The sequence below is a fragment of the Ovis canadensis genome, chromosome 1 (assembly GCF_042477335.2).
Source record: "Ovis canadensis isolate MfBH-ARS-UI-01 breed Bighorn chromosome 1, ARS-UI_OviCan_v2, whole genome shotgun sequence".
Taxonomy (NCBI): domain Eukaryota; kingdom Metazoa; phylum Chordata; class Mammalia; order Artiodactyla; family Bovidae; genus Ovis; species Ovis canadensis.
In genome coordinates this window covers 261,122,682-261,145,322 of record NC_091245.1, presented here as the reverse complement: position 1 = coordinate 261,145,322, position 22,641 = coordinate 261,122,682, and the positions used below count along the sequence as shown (strand labels likewise).

At 38.8% G+C, this 22,641-nt stretch overlaps 1 protein-coding gene and 1 non-coding gene across 2 annotated transcripts in view; both read right to left on the bottom strand.

The window, feature by feature from the left end:
• Positions 1–22,641, bottom strand: part of CPNE4 (copine 4) — a 624,067-nt gene that overhangs the window by 361,411 nt on the left and 240,015 nt on the right. The window lies entirely within an intron of this gene.
• TRNAW-CCA (transfer RNA tryptophan (anticodon CCA)) lies at positions 6,644–6,715 on the bottom strand. The gene has a single exon. It is a non-coding gene; the product is annotated as a tRNA-Trp (tRNA).

The window sequence follows — 22,641 nt, the reverse complement described above, 5'->3', positions numbered from 1 at the left end:
CTTCATACCTTTTAAAAAATATTAGGCCACTACCTATAGACCCACCCTATTGTATCTGTTTGCATATTATTTCATAATCTGGACACAAAATAGAATACATTCTCCTATTGACAGGTATTTTCTTCCCCAACTTTTCCCTAAAATAATATGGCAGTGAATGTCCTTGTGATAATCTCTTTGTGAACAAGTTCATGTATCTCTCTAGAGAAAATAAAGAAATTCCTGGGTCATAGGGAATGTATTTTTTAAGGTATATAATTTTAGTCTTGACTAATTATCTTCTCAAGTGGATGTATTAATTAGTATCTTAATCTGCAAAATATGAGATAACTTGTTTCCCCACATTTATATATATATATATGCATATATAACAAATATTTAAAAACTTATGATGAATTTCAAGAGCAAAGGAAATATTAGAAAATGTCCAAATGTATCCTCCATGAAAGCAAGAAAATTTCCTGTCTTTAATTTTATATATATGTAAATTAGAACTGTTCTTGGTACATAATAGAAGATATTTAATCAGGATTAGTTGATGAATGATTGAATAAATGAACCAACCATAACAAGAAAATGGAAGAAGTTTTTCTTTCTCAAATCTTTTTGAAATGAGGATTTCTGCCTATAATGTTGATAGCTGGAAAGAGCATAGCTTCTACTCTAACAATCAGAAAAAGCCAAATAATCTAAATATTCACAACTTTTCTTAAACCAAACCGAGGTCACAGGGTACAAACCAGCCTGAAGTCTAAAGGAAAGTGTCTGCAAGGGGAGATGGAGCACAGAGCATGAAAGGAAAGCAAGGCCACCATAAGTGTAGGTAAGAAGAATTCAGTTAGCATGGTTTGAGTGTAAAAACAGAACAAAAACAGAATCAAGAAGCTAGATATAAACTGATGTATATATGGTCAAGTGGTTTACAACAAAAGAGCCAAGAACCTACAATAAATAAAGGACTGACTTTCTAGAAAATGGTTTTGGAAAATTGGGCAGCCAAATACAAGAGAATGTAATTAGACCACTATATTATACAAATACATAAAATTAACTCAGAATGAATTAAAGACTTGAATGTAAGACCTGAAACCATAAAATTATTAGAAGAAAACAAGTGATAAGCTCCTTGACACCAGTCTTGGCAATAACTTTTTGGATCTAACTCCAAAAGCAAAGGCAATAAAAGCAAAAATGAACAAATGAGACTAAACCAAACTAAAAAGCTTCTGCACAGCTAAGGAAATCATCAACCAAATAAAAAGGCAACCTACAACATGGAAGAAAATATTTCCAAGTCATATACCTGAAAAAGGCCAATATAAAAAATATACAAAGAACCCATACAGTGAGTAGCAAAAAACCAAACAGGCCGGTTAAAAATTGGGAGACTTTTTTATTCTTGTTTTTATTCTTTTTTTTCCCTCTCCCTTCTCTCTTCTTTTCCCTTTGTAACTGTATGAGTTTCTTTGGGTGTTTCTGTCTGTTGAGTGTTGCTTTCACCATTTTCTTGGGGTTTTGTCTTCTGTGCTGTGTGCCTTGTGGAGCCTTGGTCCTACAGTAAGGAGTTGGGTCTGAACCTCAGAAGTGAGAGATCCAAGTCCAGAGCTTTGGATCGCCACAGAACTCCCAATGCCATGGAACATTAAGAGAGCTCTTCCAAAGGCCTCAACACTAAGACCAGTACCCCAACCAAAGACCAGTAAGCTCCAGTGACAAATGCCTTACACCAACCTTCAACAAAATAGGGACATAAACTTGCACAACAGCAGACAGGCTGTCCAGAGACATACCAAACCCAAAGACACCCCAAAACACACATTAATGAACATGGCACTGCCCTTCAGAGAGACAAAATCCGGTTCCATCCACTAGAACACAGGCATAAGTCTCCCCAACCAGGAAACCATCAAAAGGCACTGGTCCAACTCCACCCATGGGGGAAAGACTCCATAAATAAGAACACATATCAGCAATTACCTTAAATATAAATGGTTTAAATGCTTCAACCAAAAGACACAGACTGACTGAAGGTATACAAAAATAAGATGCATATATATTCTTTCTACAAGAGACCCACTTCAGACATATGGACACACACAGGCTGAAAGGGAGGGACTGGAAAAAGATATTCCATGAAAATGGAAATCAAAAGAAAGCAGGAGAAACAATATTCATATCAGACAAAATAGACTTTAAAATAAAGACTGTTACAAGAGACAGAAAAGGACAGTACATAATGATCAATAGGTCAGTCCAAGAAGAAGACATAACAATAATAAATATATATGTACCCAAATATAGGAGCATCTCAATACATAAGGCAAATGCTAACAACTATTAAAGGGCAAATTGACAGTAACACAATAACAATTTGGGACTTTAACACCCCACTCACACCAATGGACAGGTCATCCAAACAGAAAATTAATAAGGAAACACAAGCTTTAAGCTATATATTAGACCATTGGACTTAATTGATATCTACAGGGCATTTCATCCAAAAGTAGTAGATTTCACTTTTTTTCCTCAAGAAAAAAATATTCTCATGGAATATTCTCCAAAATAGATCACATCATTGGTCACAAATCAAGTCTTGGTAAATTTTTAAAAACTGAAATTATTTCAAACATATTTACTGACCACAACACTAAGAGATTAGATATCAACTAGAGGGAAAAATGATGCTAAAGCTGAAGCTCCAGTACTTTGGCCACCTCATGCGAAGAGTTGACTCACTGGAAAAGACTCTGATGCTGGGAGGGATTGGGGGCAGGAGAAGAAGGGGACGACCGAGGATGAGATGGCTGGATGGCATCATGGACTCGATGGACGTGAGTCTGAGTGAACTCTGGGAGATGGTGATGGACAGGGAGGCCTGGTGTGCTGTGATTCATGGGGTCGCAAAGAGTCGGAAACAACTGAGTGACTGAACTGAACTGAACTGAAAGGGAAAAATGGTAAAAAACACAAACACATGGGAGCTAAGCACTATGTTTCTGAATACTGAAGAAGTCACGGAAGAAATCAAAGAGAGAATAAAAAAACACCTTGAAACACATGATGATGGAAACACAACTCAAAACTGATGCAGTAAAAGCAGTGCTAAGAGAGAAGTTTATAGCAATACAAGCCTACCTCAAGAAATAAGAGAGATAACAAATAAACAACCGAACCTTACACCTAAAGGAACTAGAAAAAGAACAAAAAACCCCCCAAAGTTAGTACAAGGAAAGAAATCATAAAGGTCAGATAAAAAATAAATGAAAAAGAACTGAAGGAGATGATAGAAAAGATCAATACAACTAAAATACGGTTCTCTGAGAAGATAAACAAAATTGACAACCCATTAGCCAGACCCATCGAGGGAAGAGAAGGAGAAGACTCAATCAATAAAATTAAAAATGAAAAAGAAGAAGTTAGAACAGACAACACAGAAATATAAAAGATCATAAAAGACTACTATGAGTAATTATATACCAATAAAATGGACAACCTGGGAAGAAATGGGAAAATTCTTTAAAAGAATAACCTTCCAAGACTGAATCAGGAAGAAATAGAAAATATGAACAGACCAATAACAAGCAAAGAAATCGAAACTCTAATAAAAATCTTCCAAAAAACAAAGTGCAGGGCTAGATGGCTCCACAGATGAATTCTACCAAAAGTTTAGAGAAGAGCTAACACCTATCAAACTGAAAATACTCCAGAAAATTGCAGAGGAAGGAAAACTCCCAAATTCATTCTACAAGCCGCCAGCATCCCGATACCAAAACCAGACAAAGATACTACCAAAAAAAAAAAAAAAAAAAGAAAAGACAATTACAGGCCAACATCACTGCTGAACATAGATGCAAAAATCCTCAACAAAATTCTAGCAAAGAGAAGCCAATAATATATTAAAAGGATCATACATCACGATCAAGTGGGCTTTATCCCAGGAATGCAAGAATTCTTCAGTATATACAAATCAATCAATTTGATATTAAGAAATTGAAAGATAAAAACCATATAATCATCTCAATAGATGCATAGAAAACTTCTCACAAAATTAAACACCCATTTATGATAAAAACTCTCCAGAAAGTAAGCCTAGAATGAACATACCTCAATATAATAAGGGCCATATATGACAAACCCACAGAAAACATTATTATCAATGGTGAAAAACAAAGTATTTCCTTTACAATCAGGAACAAGACTAGAGTGCTCACTCTTGCCACTATTACTCAGTATAGTTTTGGAAGTCCTAGTTACAGTAATCAGAGAAGAAAAATAAACAAGGGGAATCCAGATTGGTAAAAACGAAGCAAAACTTTGTTTGCAGATGACATGCTACTATACATAAAAAACCCTAAAGAAAATCAGAAAATTACTAGAGCTAGTCAGTGAATACAGTAAAGTTTCAGGATATAAAATGAAGACACAGAAATATCTTGTACTCCTATACATTAGTAATAAAAAATCAGAAAGAGAAGTTAAGGAAACAATTCCATTCACCATTGCAACAAAAAGAATAAAATATCTTGGTACAAACCTACCTAAAGAGACACAAAATCTGTATGCAGAAAACCGTAAGACACTGATGAAAGAAATCAAAGACACAAACATAAGGAGAAATAAACTATGTTCTTGGAAGAATTAACATTGTGAAAATGACTGTATTAATAAAAGATTTAATGCAATCCCTATCAAACTATTAATACCAATGGTATTTTTCACAGAACTAGAACAAAGATTTCAAAATTTGTATGGAAACACAAAAGACCCTGAATAGCCAAAGAAATCAGGAAAAAGGAAGCTGGAGATTACAGAGCTGGAGTAATCAGCTTTCCTGATTTCAGACTATACTACAAAGTTACTGTCATGAAGATAGTATGGTACCAACACAAAAACAGAAATATAAACCAATGGAATAAGAGAGAATGTCTAGAGATAAACCTATACACATATGAGCACCTTATCTTTGATGAAGAAGGAAAAGAACATTCTATGAAGAAAAGACAGCCTCCTTAATAAGTGGTTCTGACAAAATGGGAGAGCAAACATGTAAAAGAATGAAACTAGAACATTACCTAACACCACACACAAAAATAAAAAATGAATTAAAGATTTAAATGTAAGGTCAGAAACTATAAAGCTCTTAGAGAAAAACATAGGCAGTACACTCCTTGACATAAATCACAGCAAGATCCTCTTTTACCCATCTCCTAGAGTAAGGGAAATAAAAACAAAAATAAACAAACGGTATCTTATTAAACTTAAATGCTTTTGCACAGCAAAGGAAACAACAAAGAAGATTAGACGACAATCCTCAGAAGGAGAAAATAAGTGCAAATAAAACAACTGGCAAAAGGACTAATCTCCAAAATATATGTGTTGCATACACAGTTCAATATCACAAAAATGAACAGCTCAATCAAAAAATTGGCAGAAGTTGTAAATTGGCAGACATTTCTCCAAAGAAGACTTACAGGTGGTCAATAAACACATGAAAAGATCCACAATATCACTAATTATTAGAAAACACAGATCAAAACTACAATGAGGTATAACCTCATGCCAGTGAGAAAATCTACAAACGCTCGAAAATGTATGGAGAAAAGGGAACCCTTTTACACTGTGAGTGGGAATGTAAACAGACACAGCCATTATGGAGAACACTGTGGAGATAGTGTTAAAAAAAAACTAGGGATAAGTTTGCTACCATGCTCACTGTTCAGGCACTAAGTTGTGTCCAATTCTTTGGGACCCCATGGACTGAGGCATGCCAGGCTTCACTGTTCTTTAGGAATTTCCTCAAACTCATGTCCATCCAGTTGGTGATGTTATCCAACCATCTCATCCTCTGTCGCCTCCTTCTCCTCCTGCTTTCAATCTTTCCAGCATCAGGGTCTTTTCCAATGAGCCAGTTTTTCCCATCAGGTGGCCAAAGTTTTGGAGCTTCAGCTTCAGCATGAATTCTTCCAATGAATATTCAGGACTGATTTCCTTTAGGATGGGCTGGTTTGATCTCTTGCTGCCCAAGGGACTCTCAAGAGTCTTCTCATGTACTTCTCTAGCACCACAGTTTGAAAGTACCAATTCTTTGGTGCTCAGCCTTCTTTATAGTCCAATTCTCACATCTGTACATGACTACTGGAAAAATCATAGCTTTGACTATATGGACTTCTGTCAGCAAAGTGATGTCTCTGTTTCTTAATAAACTGTCTATGTTTGCCATAGCTTTTCTTCCAAAGAACAAGTGTCTTTTAATTTTGGGGCTGCAGTCACTGTCCAGAGTGATTATGGAGCCAAGACAATAAAATCCATCACTTCAATTCAGTCAGTCACTCAGTCATATACAACTCTTTGCAACCCCATGGACTATAGCATGCCAGGCCTCCCTGTCCATCACCAACTCCCGCAGTTTACTCAAACTCATATCCACTGAGTTGATGATGACATCCAACCATCTCATCCTCTGTCATCTCCTTCTCCTACCACCTTCAAGCTTTCCCAGCATCAAAGTGAAAGTGAGTGAAGTCACTCAGTCGTGTCTGACTCTTTGCAACCCCGTGGACTGTAGCCGACCAGACTTCCAAGTCCATGGGATTCTCCAGGCAAGAATACTGGAGTGGGTTACCATTTCCTTCTCCAGGGGATCTTCCCAACCCAGGGATTGAACCTGGGTCTCCTGCATTGGAGGCAGATGCTTTAACCTCTGAGCCACCAGGGAAGGTCTTTTCAAATGAGTCAGTTCTTCCCATCAGGTGGCCAAAGTATTGGAGTTTCAGCCTCAGCATGAGTCCTTCCAATGAATATTCAGGACTGATTTCCTTTAGGATGGACTGGTTGGATCTCCTTGCAGTCCAAGGGACTCTCAAGAGTCTTCTCTAACAACACAAAAGCATCAATTTTTCAGTGTTCAGCTTTCTTTATAGTTTAAATCTCACATCCATACATGAGTACTGGAAAAACCATAGCTTTGAGCTAGATGGAGCTTTGCTGGCAAAGTAATGTCTCTGTTTTTTAATATGCTGTCTAGGTTAATCACAGCTTTTCTTCCAAAGAACAAGCACCTTTTAATTTCATGGCTGCAGTCACAATCTGCAATGATGTTGGAGTGCCCCAAAATAAAGCCTGTCACCGTTTCCACTGTTTCCCCATCTATTTGCCATGAAGTGATGGGACTAGATGCCATAATCTTTGTTTCTTGAATGCTTAGTTTTAAGACAGCTTTTTCACTCTTCTCTTTCACCCTCATCAAGAGGCTTTTCAGTTCCTCTTCACTTTCTGCCATTACAGTGGTATCATCTAAATATCTGAGGTTGTTGATATTTCTCCCAGCAATCTTGATTCCAGCCTGTAAGTCATCCAGCCTGGCATATCACATGATGTACTCTGCATATATTAATAAGTTAAATAAACAGGGTGACAACATATAGCTTTGACATACTTCTTTAATTTTGAAACAATCCGTTGTTTCATGCCCAGTTCTAACTGTTGCTTTTTGACCTGCATATAGGTTTCTCATGAGGCAGGTAAGGTAGTTTGGGATTCCCATCTCTTTAAGAGTGTTCCACAGTTTGTTGTGATCTACACAGGCAAAGGATTTAGTGTAGTCAATGAAGCAGAAGTAGATATTATTCTGGAAATTCCCTTGATTTTCCTATGATCCAAAGATTTTTGTTTATCTCTGCCTCCTCTCTTTTTTAAATATAGCTTGTGATCTGGATGTTCTTGGTTGACACACTGTTGAAGCCTAACTTGATGGATTTTGAGCATTATCTTGCTAGCATATGAAACGAGTGCAATTGTATGGTAGTTTGAACATTCTTCGGCACTGGTTTTCTTTGGTAGTGGAATGACCTTTTCCAGTCCTGTAACCACTGTTGAGTTTTCCAAATTTGCTGCCAAATTTGAGTGCAGCATTTTCACAGCATCATCTTTTAGGATTTGAAATAGCTCAGCTGGAATTTCATTACCTTCACTAGCTTCCTATGGCCCACTTGACTTCACATTCCCCATGTCTTGCTCTAGGTAAGTGATCACACCATCATGGTTATCCAAGTCATTAAAACCTTTTTTGTACAGTTCTTCTGTGTATTCTTGCCATTTCTTCTTAATCTCTTCTGCTTCTTTTAGGTCCTTGTCATTTCTGTCCTTTATTGAACTCATCTTTGCATGAAATCCTCCCTTGGTATCCCTGATTTCCTTGAAGGAATTTCTAGTCTTCCCCATACTATTTTTTTCCTCTATCTATTATTTTTTTGTGTGTGTACTGCTTACTTAAGAAGACTTTCTTATCTCTCTTTGCTGTTTTCTGGAAGTCTACATACAGTTGGGTATATCTTTCGTTTTCTCCTTTGCCTTTTGCTTCTCTTCTTTTCTCAGGTATTTTTAAGCCCTCCTTAGATAATCATTTTGCCTTTTGGCTTTCTTTTTCTTTGGGATGGTTTTGGTCACCATACAACCCAGGAATCCTGCTATTGGCAATACACTCTGATAAAATCACAATCCTAAAAGACACATGTACCCCAATGTTCATTCTAGCACTATTTACAATAGCTAGAGCATGGAAACATCCTAGATGTCCATCCAGAGATGAGTGGATAAAGAAGAGGTGGTATATGTATGTAATTGAGTATTACTTAACCATAAAAAAAAGGAATGAATTTGAGTCAGTTCTAGTGAGGTGGATGAACCTGGAACTTGTTAGAGTGAAGTCAGAAAGAGAAAAACAAATATAGTATATTAATACATAGATATGGAATCTAGAAAAATGGTATTGATAAACCTATTTTCATGGAAGTAGTGGAGACACAGATGTAGAGAATGGACTTGTGTACACAATGGGGGAAGGACAGATTCGGAAAAATGGAGCAAACAGCATTGACATATATACATTATCATGTGTAATACAGATAGCTGATGAGAAGTTGCTATATAACAAAGGGAGCTCAGCCTCCAGCCTTGTGCTCTGTCATGACCTAGATGGGTCAGATGGGGGCAGGGGAGAGTGGTTCAAGAGGGAGGGCATATGTGTACAATTATGGCTGATTTTCATTGTAGTACAGCAGAAACTAATACAACATTGTAAAACTACTTTTCTCCAATTAAAAGATACATTAAAAATTGGCAGAAAATCTGAATAGACAGTTTTCCAAAAGAAGAAACACACATGGGCAACAGATACATGAAAAGATGCTCAACATTACTGATTATCAGGAAAATTCAAATTAAAACAATGTGATATCACCTCATACCCATTAAAATGACAATTATCAAAATAAAAACAAAAAATAACAAGTGTTAGAGAGGACATGGAGATAAAAATAGGCAGATTATCTTGGATTATTCTGGTGGGCCCAATGTAATCACAAGTGTCTTTAAAAGTAGAATAGGAAGGTCTTCCCCAGTGATCCAGAGGTTAGGAATCTGCTGGCTAATGCAGGAATACAGGTTCAATTCCTGGTCCAGGAAGAGATCACATGCTGTGAAATAACTAAGCCCATGTACCACAAGCACTGAAGCATGAGTGCTCTATGGACCAAGCTCCTCAACAAGAAAAGGCACCAACATGAGTAGCCCATGCACTGCAATGAAGATGCAGCAAGGTAAAAACATAAAAAAAAATAAAAGTTTTAAGTAGAAGAGGGAGGTCAAACAGTAGGTCAGAGTGCTCTAATATGTGAGAAATTCAACCAATCATTACTGGTTTGAAGATGGAGGAAGGGTCATTAAATGTAGTGGCCTCTAGAAGCTAAAGAAGAAAGGAAATTGATTCTCTTTTCAAGGCTTCCAGAAGAGAGCACAGCTCTGCCCTAATCCTGGTTTTAGTCACTAAGACTCATGTCAGACTTATAGAGACTGTGAGCTAAATGTGTGTTGTTTCAAGTCATAAAGTTTGTGGTAATTTGTTATAATAGCAAATGAATATGCACTCTCCATTCATCCACACAGCTTCAGTAAATACCTAGGAACTGTTTGGTGATAAAACTTGGATGAGATTGACAATATGTGTGCCAGGGTTAATGAGAAACTAGTGGAACATGTGCAAACAAGTAACCAAATACAGACAAACACCCATAAGCCACAATGTTCACGTATAAGAGTATGGACAGATCATAATTATCTGATATATTATTGCAGAAATTGCAAATTTAATATAAAGAAGGAGTAAATAACTTCAGAGTCAAGTGGGCCTTAGGAAGTATCACTATGAACAAACCTAGTGGAAGTGATGGAATTCCAGTTGAGCTATTTCAAATCCTAAAAGATGATGCAGTTAAAGTGCTGCCCTCAATATGCTAGCAAATTTGGAAAACTCAACAGAGGCCACAGGACTGGAAAAGGTCAGTTTTCATTCCAGTTCCAAAGAAAGGCAATGCCAAAGGATGTTCAAACAACTGCATAATTGTACTCATCTCACACACTAGTAAAGAAATGCTCAAAATTCTCCAAGCCAGGCTTCAATAGTACATGAACCATGAACCTCCAGATGTTCAAGCTGGATTTAGAAAAGGCAGAGGAACCAGAGATCAAATTGCCAACATCCATTGGATCACTGAAAAAGCAAGAGAGTTCCAAAAACATCTACTTATTCTTTATTGACTATGCCAAAGTCTTTGACTGTATAGATCACAAAAAATTATGGAAAATACTTCAAGAGGTGGGACTACCAGACCATCTTACCTGTCTCCTGAGAAATCTGTATGCAGGTCAAGAAGCAACAGTTAGAACTGGACTCTAATATGCTGTCTAGATTGGTCATAACTTTTCTTCCAAGGAGCAAGCACCCTTTAACTTCATGGCTGCAGTCACCATCTGCAGTAATTTTGGAGCCCCCAAAACTAAAGTCTGTCACCGTTTCCACTGTTTCCCCATAGATTTGCCATGAAGTGATGGGACCAGATGCCATGATTTTAGTTTTAGAAACTGTTGAGTTTTAAGCCAACAAAGGTCCACCTAGTCAAAGCTATGCTTTTTCCAGTAGTCATGTATGGATGTGAGAGTTGGACTATAAAGAAAGCTGAGTGCCGAAGAACTGATGCTTTTGAACTGTGGTGTTGGAGAAGATTCTTGAGAGTTCCTTGGACTGCAAGACGATCCAGCCAGTCCATCCTAAAGGAAATCAGACCTGAATATTCACTGGAAGGACTCATGCTGAGGCTGAAACTCTAATACTTTGGCCACCTGATGTGAAGAACTGACTCATTTGAAAAGACCCTGAGGCTGGGAAAGATTGAAGGTGGTAGGAGAAGGGGATGACAGAGGATGAGATGGTTGGATGGCATCATCGACTCAGTGGACATGAGTTTGAGTAAATTCCGGGAGTTGGTGATGGACAGGAAGGCCTGGCATGCTATAGTCCATGGTGTCATAAAGAGTTGGACACAACTGAGCGACTGAACTGAACTGAAGTAAGTTCAAATAGATTAAAAGACAAAGAGTGCTTCCTCAGTCATTGAATATATTTGATTTATTTAAATAAGCAGATTACATCCCTTCATGGGGATACATCAGTGAAAAAAATTGAAAATGAGTCAAAGGAAGAGGAGAATAAGGGGAAGGAGGAAAAGAAAGAAGTAGAAGAGACACAAAAGTATAAAGATGTTGATCTTGGAAATAACCTAAATATGACAGGTTGGAACTGGGGCCTGGAGAGAGAACTGATGGGAAGAGAGTTAGGTCACTGGCTTCACATTCAGGAGGACAGCTGTCTGGTACCTACTGGAGTTTCTGCTGTGCATTCAAAGCTCTCTCATGAGATTCTACCCCTCCGTGGTTCTCTTCTGCCTCAACCTTATCTCTAATTCTTTTTCTGAGAATGTTATTCAAATTAGCCTTTATATAAAAGTTCTTAATTTTCTAAGTGTCCCAGAGGAAAGGCATCATGTAGACTTTCTCAAATTAACAGTTAGTATAGTGAACCGAAAGGAACATGGTCCCAAATGAAGAGGAATCAGTACTGAAAAAGAACTGATGTCATGTTAGGCACCATGTTAGGAGTTTAGCTATTAAATGCATCATCTCATTTAACCCCCTCATCTTTATGTGGTAGTTTATAACTATCCTGATCAGGAAACAGAATCTTGCCAAAGGTCACATGGGTAACAGTCAGCAAAGGGAGAAACATGGCTTTTCAGAAAGGCAGAAGGATACTGCTTGATATTCCAGTATAAGAGAGTGAACTGTCCATGTGCAAGGGCATGGAAATCAATAGTCCTTGCTAGAAATCCCAGTATGCCCCCTGCTTGACTGTCTTTGGGTATAAAGAATAAATTAGGCAATTTTATTCCTGTACCCTAACTGATGCTCAAATCATTGAGGATTTTAATTAGAATTCAGTGTTTGTACTTCCCAAGAGGAAATAGTCAGTCTGAAAGGGAATCAGTCCTGAATATTCATTGGAAGGACTGATGGGGAAGCTGAAGCTCCAATACTTTGGCCAGCTGATGCAAAGAACTGACTCATTAGAAAACACCCTGATGCTGGAAAAGATTGAAGGAAGGAGGAGAAGGGGATGATGGAGGATGAGATGTCTGGATAGCATCACTGACTTGAAGGACTTGAGTTTGAGCAAGTTTTGGGAGTTGGTGATGGACAAGGAAGCCTGGCATGCTTCAGTGCATGGGGTCTCAAAGAGTTGGACATGACTGAGAGAGTGGACTGAACAGAAGAGGAAATAAAGAAGATGAAAATGAAGTTGGCCAAATTGGGAGGGAAAAGCCCAAAAAGTCTGAACCACAATTCTATTAAAAAAAAATCAATAAAGTTAGGGACAGAAAGATGAAAGTAAAGCACACATATTTAGTAGAGTCTGATAGAAAGCAAGTTGAAGGTCACGTCAAGGTAGCAATCAGGGTTTTGGGACAAAAACATAGATATTGGAGGCTGCTATTTTATCAGTTAGCCCAAAACCCACTTCACCCTTACTTACAGAAAACTGAAAGAATCTGAGTTTCTCTGAGTTCTGCCTTAGATCAACAGCCTTGGCAATAAATATTGAACTCACATGGAAATGTTAGGTACCCAGGAGAGTGCTCAACCTTTGGTTTGTTCCATTTCACAAATGTACATTGAGCACTAACTGTATCCCAGCACTGTTGAGAGCACTAGTGGCCTGCAGGACAGTAAGATGCAGCCCAGAATCTAGAGGCCAAGAAAGCAGCCTGGTAGACTAAACCTTTCAAGATCTACAGAATAGATGGTGCTTCAGAACAGGCACAGTACTGCTTGGGGAGTCAAGAATACTGGACCCCTTCACACACAGGGAGCAATTTGAGTTGGATCTCAAAATATACATAGGAACTCATCAGAGAAAAACAAAGAAAAAATAAATATCTTATTCAGTAAGACAATATCTGGGAATATATGCCAAGAAAACAGATTTTAAATAAATGCAGGAAGATATTGGGGCTTCCCTGGTGGCTCAGATGGTAAAGAATACACCCGCAATGTGGGAGACCCTGGTTCGATCCTTGGGTTGAGAAGACTTCCTGGAGAAGGGAATGGCTACCCACTCCAGTATTCTTGCCTGGAGAATCTCAATGGACAGAGGAACCTGGAGGGCTACAGTCCATGGGTTTGCAAAGAGTCAGACATGACTAAGCAACTAAGAACAGCACATGAAGATACTGAAAGCAGATTTACTCTGAAATTCAAACATGGAAACAATCAATATGTTCAACCACTGAAGAATAATTTCACATTATTTAGCCTAATGGAATTTCAGTCTAACAGTAGTTATTCCAGTGAAAATGGGAGAAAGTCTGTGAACTGTGAAAGTCTGTGAACTATGTAGAAACAGAGAAAAGAATTCATAAAGACAGGTAAAATACAAATAACAAATATTCCATGTGTAACATAAATTCAAGCATGTAAAATGTTTCTGTGTTGACAATGATGAAAAAGAAAACTGAACTGAGAATAACTGTTGTAACAGTACAGCAGATGCAATGAGAATATTAAAATCAATTCATATTAATTTATACATATGTGTGCATAATATAGGCATGCATCTATGCATACAGACAAGTATGTACAGATTTACATTTTGGTTAACCAAAGTGATAGCAAATTAATCATAATCCTTTAAAAGTGTTTAGTCGGTTATCTAAAATATTCCATTTAATCTAAGTCTAAAAGAAACACATTAACCTATTTTTGTTTCCCCAGGGAAACAAGAAGCTCACTGTTTCCATTCTTAAATCAAGAAGTTCCATTGTTAAACAGAAATATCAAACAATAGTCAACTGAAGTGGGAGTGATTCCCATGCTATGAAGCTGCAGGTTTGGGGAAGAAAAGTTTCAGGAAACTTACTTATTCCTGCTGCTGTCACAGTATCTGGATCTGAGATGTGATGTGCTTAATTATACCCAAGATGGCTTTGCAATAAGATATGGGGGATACCCAAGTTTTTTGTATCTTGAGTCTTTGGCAAGATGTTCCATTTGGGTCATCTCTTCAGACCTGGTTTCTCTATGACTGATAAATGGCAAGGGTCTAAGTGAAGGCTTCAACTAGATATTAACTGCATCCAACAGAGATTTGCTATATCCACAAACAAAACTACACTGTAACAGGTTGCTGGGCATGACACGGACCTCTCTATATATGGAGCAACTCAGGGCATCTATTACAGTTGTATCAGTCAGCAGAGGTTAGATTATTCTACAGCGACAAACAGCCCTCCCACCTCAGAGGCTTAAAACAATAAAAGTATATTCTTTGCTCTTGTTGAATGGATAGCATAGCTTGCCACGGTGGGGTTGGGTGTCTCAACTCACTTCAGTAACTCAAGGAATCAGACTATCAAAGCAACTACTATCTTCTTTATTAAAGTATAGTTGATTTACAATATTGTACTAATTTCTGCTTTACAGCAAAATTATGCATTTATACACATAAATATATTCTCTTTCATATCCTTTACCATCATGGTTTATCACAGGTTATTGAATACACTTCCCTGTGCTATACAGTAGGACCTATTATTTATCCATTCTACATGCAACGGCTTGCATTGAGCAATCACTATCTTGAACATTGGCACTTTTCCTGAGAGAAGACAGTACTCAAGGGTCTTGCTGGTCTGGAAGTGTTTCATTACTCATAATTCAGTTCCCAAAATTGGTCACAAGTTTCTACCAATAACAAGGGCCCAGGAAGTAAAATCCTACTGCATGTTCAGAAGGCAAAGAACTGGATAAATATTGTTAATGACTGCCATAAAAATCTTCCTTTCTCCACTGTTTATTATTATTATTTTTTAGAGAAGGATTTATCACTTGCAGCAAGTAAGGAGAACACTTGCTTCCCCAAAGCAGTGTCTCCACTGTTTATTTTTAACAGAGTCAGGATTCACTGAGATGTGCCTTCAAACACCATCTCTAAGAGGCAGTCTGCAGGGTCACAGGGCAGCAACAATCAGGAGGAGGTCTCAAAAAGTGCAAAACAATTTTGAGACTGGTGGGTCTGGTGGATAAAGGAAGATTAGAAGAATTAAATATGTATAGTTTGGCTGAGCCTACTCAGTGGGGAGCAACAGTGGGTGGTGGAGGTGGATGGGTAGCAATCTAAAAATATCCACCAGATGTAAAGGACCAGAGGGAGAATTATTGAACATGAAAATCAGAAAGTATCACTAGGCATTCGAGAAAGATATATAAGGAAATAGGCTCTGGGATCATGAAATTGGACAATGCTAATGATATAAATAAAGTGAAAGAGACAGAAGCACTTTGAATGCTTTTTCCTTGTGAAGACAGAAAATAAAAGCCAATGGATAAGAACTGAGGAGGGTTGGAGCCATCCAGGATGAAAATGGAGGGCCCCAAATTCATGTAAGAAGTTGAGGGGGTGGGAAGGAAGCTTATACCATCCTCTTGATAACACTTCTGAGAGTTTAGAGCAACTGAGGCTTTTCAAGAAAACTTATACAGAGATTTAGTAAAACTGATTATTTTTCTTTTTAAAAAATCAATTAATTTATTCTAATTGAAGGATAATTACTTTACAATATTGTGGTGGTTTTTGCCATACATCCACTGCTAGGCATATACACTGAGGAAGCCAGAATTGAAAGAGACAAATGTACCCCAATGTTCACTGCAGCACTGTTTAAAAATAGCTAGTGCATGGAAGCAACCTAGTTGTCCATTGACAGATGAATGGATAAGATTGATTTTTAATGAGATTAAGGGTAAGTGATTACACTACATTATGGGCTCCCCAGATTCTGATCACTTGCTTACTCTTTATTATTACCTGCATAGCTCTTAACTTTTTTGCAAAGCGCTATTATAGCTGTTATTTATTTAGATCTTCATAAGAACACTGCACATTAAGATATTGTTACTTCAATTTTGGTGCACTTTATAAAGAACTCTCCCTCTACTCCACTATGGGAAGATTCCAGAACCTGCCTATATATCAGGGGTCCAAGGTGGTACTAGTGGTAAAGAACCTGCCTGCCAATGCAAGAAACATAAGAGACATAGGTCCAATCCCTGGGTTGGGAAGATCCCCTGGAGGAGGGCATGGCAACCTACTCCAGTATTCTTGCCTGGAGAATCCCCATGGACAGAGGAACCTGGAGCACTATAGTCCATAGGGTCGCAAAGAGTCGGACACAACTGAAGTGACTTAGCATGCACATTCACCTCAAACTCTGGAATCTAATGCCTGATGATCTGAGGTGGAGCTGATATAATAATAGACATAAAGTACACAACAAATGTAATGTGCTTGAATCAGTCTGAAACCATTCCCCATCCCCTGTCAAGGAAAAATTGTCTTCCGCAAAACTGGTCCCTGGTGCCAAAAAGGCTGGGGGCCATTGCTATATTTAATACTTGCAGAATGTTTGGGAAAAAGTCCTAGTATCTACATTAATTAGAGTTACTTAAGATGGCTATTTCAAGTCCTGAAAGATGATGCTGTGAAAGTCCTGCACTCAATATGCCAGCAAATTTGGAAAACTCAGCAGTGGCCACAGGACTGGAAAAGGTCAGTTTTCATTCCAATCCCAAAGAAAGGCAATGCCAAAGAATGCTCAAACTACCACACAATTGTACTCATCTCGCACGCTAGTAAAGTAATGCTTAAAATTCTTCAAGCCAGGCTTCAGCAATACGTGAACCATGAACTTCCAGATGTTCAACTGGGTTTTAGAAAAGGCAGAGAAACCAGAGATCAAATTGCCAACATCTGCTGGATCATCTAAAAAACAAGAGAGTTCCAGAAAAAAAACATCTATTTCTGCTTTACTGACTATGCCAAAGTCTTTGACTGTGTGGATCACAATAAACTGTGGAAAATTCTGAGAGAGATGGAAATACCAGACCACCTGACCTGTCTCTTGAGAAACCTGTATGCAGGTCAGGAAGCAACAGTTAGAACTGGACACGGAACAACAGACTGGTTCTAAATCGGGAAAGGAGCACATCAAAGCTGTATATTGTCACCCTGCTTATTTAACTTATATGCAGAGTACATCATGAGAAATGCTGGGCTGGAAGAAGAATAAGCTGGAATCAAGATTGCCAGGAGAAATATCAATAACCTCAGATATGCAGATGATATCACCCTTATGGCAGAAAGTGAAGAAGAACTAAAGAGCCTCTTGATGAAAGTGAAAGAGGAGAGTGAAAAAGTTGGCTTAAAGCTCAACATTCAGAAAACTAAGATCATGGCAACCGGTCCCATCAGTTCATGGCAAATAGATGGGGAAACAGTGGAAACAGTGTCAGACTTTATTTTTTTTTTTGGCTCCAAAATCACTGCAGATGGTGACTGCAGCCATGAAATTAAAAGACGCTTGCTCCTTGGAAGGAAAGTTATGACCAACATAGACAGCATATTAAAAAGCAGAGACATTACTTTGTCAACAAAGATCTGTCTAGTCAAAGCTATGGTTTTTCCAGTGGTCATGTATGGATGTGAGAGTTGGACTATAAAGAAAGCTGACTGCCAAAGAATTGATGCTTTTGAGCTGTGGTGTTGGAGAAGACTCTTGAGAGTCCCTTGGACTGCAAGGACATCCAACCAGTCCATCCTAAAGGAGATCAGTCCTGGGTGTTCATTGGAAGGACTGATGTTGAAGCTGAAACTCGAATAATTTGGGCATCTTATGCAAAGAACTGACTCATTGGAAAAGACCCTGATACTGGGAAAGATTGAGGGCCAGAGGAGAAGGGGACGACAGAGGATGAGATGGTTGGATCACATCACCGACTCCGTAGACATGGGTTTGGATGGACTCTGGGAGTTGGTGATGGACAGGGAGGCCTGGCATGCTGCGGTTCATGGGGTCTGAAAGATTCAAACACAACTGAGCGACTGAACTGAAGATGTTTCTATGGGCTTACCTCTGTGGCTCAGAGGGTAAAGAACCTGCCTGCAATGCAGGAGGCCTGAGTTTGATACCTGGGTTGGGAAGACCCTCTGGAGAAGGAAATGGCAACCCATTCCACTATTCTTGCCTGGAGAACTGCATGGACAGAGGAGCCTGGTGGGCTATAGTCCATGTAGTCGCAAAGAGTCTAACATGACTAAGCGACTAACACTGACTGACTGAGAAAGATACTTCTGTAAGCATTTTAATTCTTTTTCAAGTCTAGGGCCAAAGTTTTAATATGTCCAGGACTAATATCAATAATCAGATACTGAGTTTTTTTCAAACTTTCCATGCTGCCATGGCAGCTGTTTCAGTGATGGTAGAATTTAGACATATCTTTCTTTTACTTCCTTGCATCCTCACATCAAAGATTTGTATGACTCATTTTGAAAAGTTGAAAACTGACATAGAGCTGAGGAGGGAGAGTGGTCATCTTTAGATACCTGAGTGTGTACATCTGGGGAGTTTGCTAGCTGTTCTCCTGTTGGTTGTTTCCTGTATTAAAACAAGAAAAGATCAATCATTTACCTTTTCCCAGCTTGTTTTTCAACCAAGAAAGATAAGAAGTTTTGTTTGTTTCTGTTTTTGTTCATCCAAGAGAAAACTATATGTTTTCAGAGTGAAGAGTTCTAATCCACACCATCTTTATAGGAATGCAACAGGGATCAATTCACTTTAGAAAATAATAAAACGAAACTGACCTGAAAATTTCTAATCTTTGGGTTTCTGAGGGTCACTCTGCAAATAAAAGAAGAGCCAGCAGGGACAATGCAGATCTATAAACACCAAATATTTGCTCTTATCATTTCAAGCCAGAGGGAGTGATTCACATGATATACATTTGTGCTGACTTCTTTGTCCACACTATTTCTGAGGAAGAAACTTACCTTCCTAAATGCCAACTACTACCTCTACCCTATAATATCAGCCCACCTCACACCCAACCCACGTACTGAAAGGAACAGTTATATCCTCTTTTAAAAAAAATCAACTTCATTAAAGTAGCTGGATGAGTTTTGACAAATGTGTACACCTGTGTGCTGCTGCTGCTGCTAAGTCGCTTCAGTCATGTGCGACTCTGTGCGACCCCATAGATGGCAGCCCACCAGGCTCCCCGTCCCTGGAATTCTCCAGGAAAGAACATTGGAGCGGGTTGCCATTTCCTTCTCCAGTGCATGAAAGTGAAAAGTGAAAGTGAAGTCCCTCAGTCGTGTCTGACTCTTAGCGACCCCCTGGACTGCAGCCCACCAGGCTCCTCTGTCCGTGGGATTTTCCAGGCAAGAGTACTGGAGTGGGTTGCCATTGCCTTCTCCAGTACATCTCTGCAGCTACCACCAAAATCAAGACACACAAAACTTTTCTTGAGGAGAAATTATTTCTGCTGTTTCTGAAGACTTAGATTTGCCTTCTATGGAGGGATGGGGTGGGGGCGGGGGAAGGAATTTTCAAACCAAATCAATTTTATTTATCCTTTCAAAGAACCAGCTTTTGGCATTGTTGAGTTTTGCTATGGTCTCTTTTGTTTCTTTTGCATTTGCTTCTGCCCTAATTTTTAAGATTTCTTTCCTTCTACTAACTCTGGGGTTCTCCATTTCTTCATTTTCTAGTTGCTTTAGGTGTAGAGTTAGGTTATTTATTTGACTTTTTTCTTGTTTCTTGAGGTATGCCTGTATTGCTACCAAATCAATAATGTTGAGAGAGGGAGAGGGAGTGAGGAGTGTTTGCTACTAGAATTGCAGTTTACTGCGTAGGAACAGAAGGTTATAAGCCCTATGGAAAAAATAAAATGGAAAAGGGGTAACAGGATCAGGAATGGTGGAGTGGGGATGGCCTTAATTTGCAGTTTGTAATTTAAAGGAGTAAATCAGGCAAGCCTTCACTGAGAAGGTATGCCTTGAAGGAGGGGAGAGGGTTAACTCAGGAAAAAGAGTTCCAGCCAAAGGGGGCAGCTATGGCAACAATCCAGCACTGATGCTGGAATATACCTCACACAGTCAGGGAACACCAAGGAGACCATGGCTGGAATGTGAGAAGTGAGGAGTGAATAGGAGGATTGCAGACCAGCGAGATCATGGTGGAATCAAACCACACTGGCTGCAGATGGCCGGCCACTGGAGGACTCTGGTTATTACTGTTACTTCACCATGTGGTATGGTAGTGTGGCTATGCCAGCAGGGGTCAGCAGAGCCATCAGCTAAGGGGAAGGTGGCAGGTATGTGTTGGTCCTGGTCCAAGGATGGATCAGATATATTGCTTTCTGACCTTTGCTGCTCCATCCTGGATCAAAAGGATAGAGCAGCAAGGGATACAAGCTTCAAAAGGGCAGGCCAGAAAGACACAGAAGTTCTAGGAAAGAAGTCAGGAAGCCCAGGAGGTGGGAAACTATGATGGTGCCCATGGCAGACATTAAATAGAGAAGTATTTCCTTGAGCCACTGACAAAGGAAGGTGGAAAAGTCCTTTCCTAACCCTTTCAAAGAAGAAGCAATTTACCATCTCCCCTAAATGAAGTCTATAAATAAAAGAATTACCACCTACCCACATCTGAAGAGTTGCCAACTCCTGTTTTGTAAGAATCCCTGGATCTTTTCAGCAAGAGGTTGCCTTCTAATCTTAAAAACCTCAGTGCTGTGTTGCACAATCTCAACCACTGAGGTCCCCCAAGCCTTTGAGTCACAATCACGTTTCAAGTGAACACCATGAGTTCAATTAAAAAAAAAAAACAAACTAGTCACCTGATGGGCCAATTGAAAGAGAAAATTTCTAAACAGCTTACTGTCAAGAAAGTGGTTTCTCTTCAGCAAAATACAAAATTGCTTTATTAGCTGAGCAGATAGAAACACCACAGAATTTATGTTCTTTCCTCCACATGTCTGAGTAACTCCCATTAGTAGCATTAGGAGTTGCAACAGACCACATAAGGGAAAAACAGAATCTTTACAAGGGAAGGCAACACATGGCAGAGACACCCAGTGGCATCCTCTTGATGACAGTCTGCTTGCCCATGCCTCAGTTTCTCCATTTGGCTGGTGGGTGTGAATTTTGTGCTCTTCCGTCCAAAAGGTATAGGGTAACAAATTAAGAGTGTGTACTAACAGCTACCAATGCACTTACCTCATACTTTGGTCCAGCATCATGCACATTCTTACTACTCACAGTGTGAGCCACAGACCAGCAGCATCAGCATCAAACGGGAGGCAGTTAGAAATGGACTCTGGACCCCAAACCTAACCAGCTGAATCAGAATCTACAATTTAACTAGAGCTCCATCTTGCACATTAAAGTTTGAGAAGCATGGTGCTAAGTTTGCTTAAAATGTAATTTAATCTTTGCAACAGCTCCAAGTGGTAGATAAAATCATTCCCATTTCATCAGCTAAGGAGTTGAAATTCAGTCCTGACCTAATTTGGCTCCAAGTCAATTAAGTTACAAAACCAGAAGTCAGACTCAGGTATATCTGATTCTAACAGATAATATGCTGTCTCCAGTTCATGAAACATGTGTCCAAGAGGAGAGAGCTAGGAGATGAAATGAGAGGAAATCTTCATGCTTTCCTCACCAAGATGTTTAAAATAAAAGAAAAAGGCCACTATTTGCAAAAACAAAAATTCACTCAGGTGTGTAAGAGAGAAGTATGATCTCAATATAGGTCAGATCTAGTTAGGAAAAACTGTAATTAAGAAGGAAAGAGAAGTCTTTTTCTAGAAGATCACAAACCAAGACCCTTCCCCCCATGTATCTTATAGAGTAAAAGGACACATACACACACATCACACCACACTTTCTGTAAGAAAATCAAATCCTGCTTGGCATGAATACATATAATTAGATGTTCCCTGCGAGTGAGGAGTAGTAATTAATTCAGTGTTAAACATCACAATCTATTACTTGAACTCCATAGCAACTGTGGTTGCCAACAGAGAGAAAACAAAATTTCAGTACCTATTTTTAAATGATTACGTTGACATTTTTGAAAATGTGTAGAAACTGACACTTGCTATTTTTAAGCTAAACAATAGACATTAACTCAGGGAACAAAAGAAGGATGCAAAGGAATAAAGGCAAAAGGAAAGGGAATCTCATCTGAAACAACCTAGACAGTCATGTGGACAGAATTATTCTGACCAAGCACTGAGCCCAGCTGCTCACTCTGGGAGAGAAAACTGTTTTTTCAGGCCAAGAAAAGATATATTAATAATTTCTTGAAACACAGTCCTTATAACCAAACTGAACTAGATTTGGATGCCAGCTTTGTCACG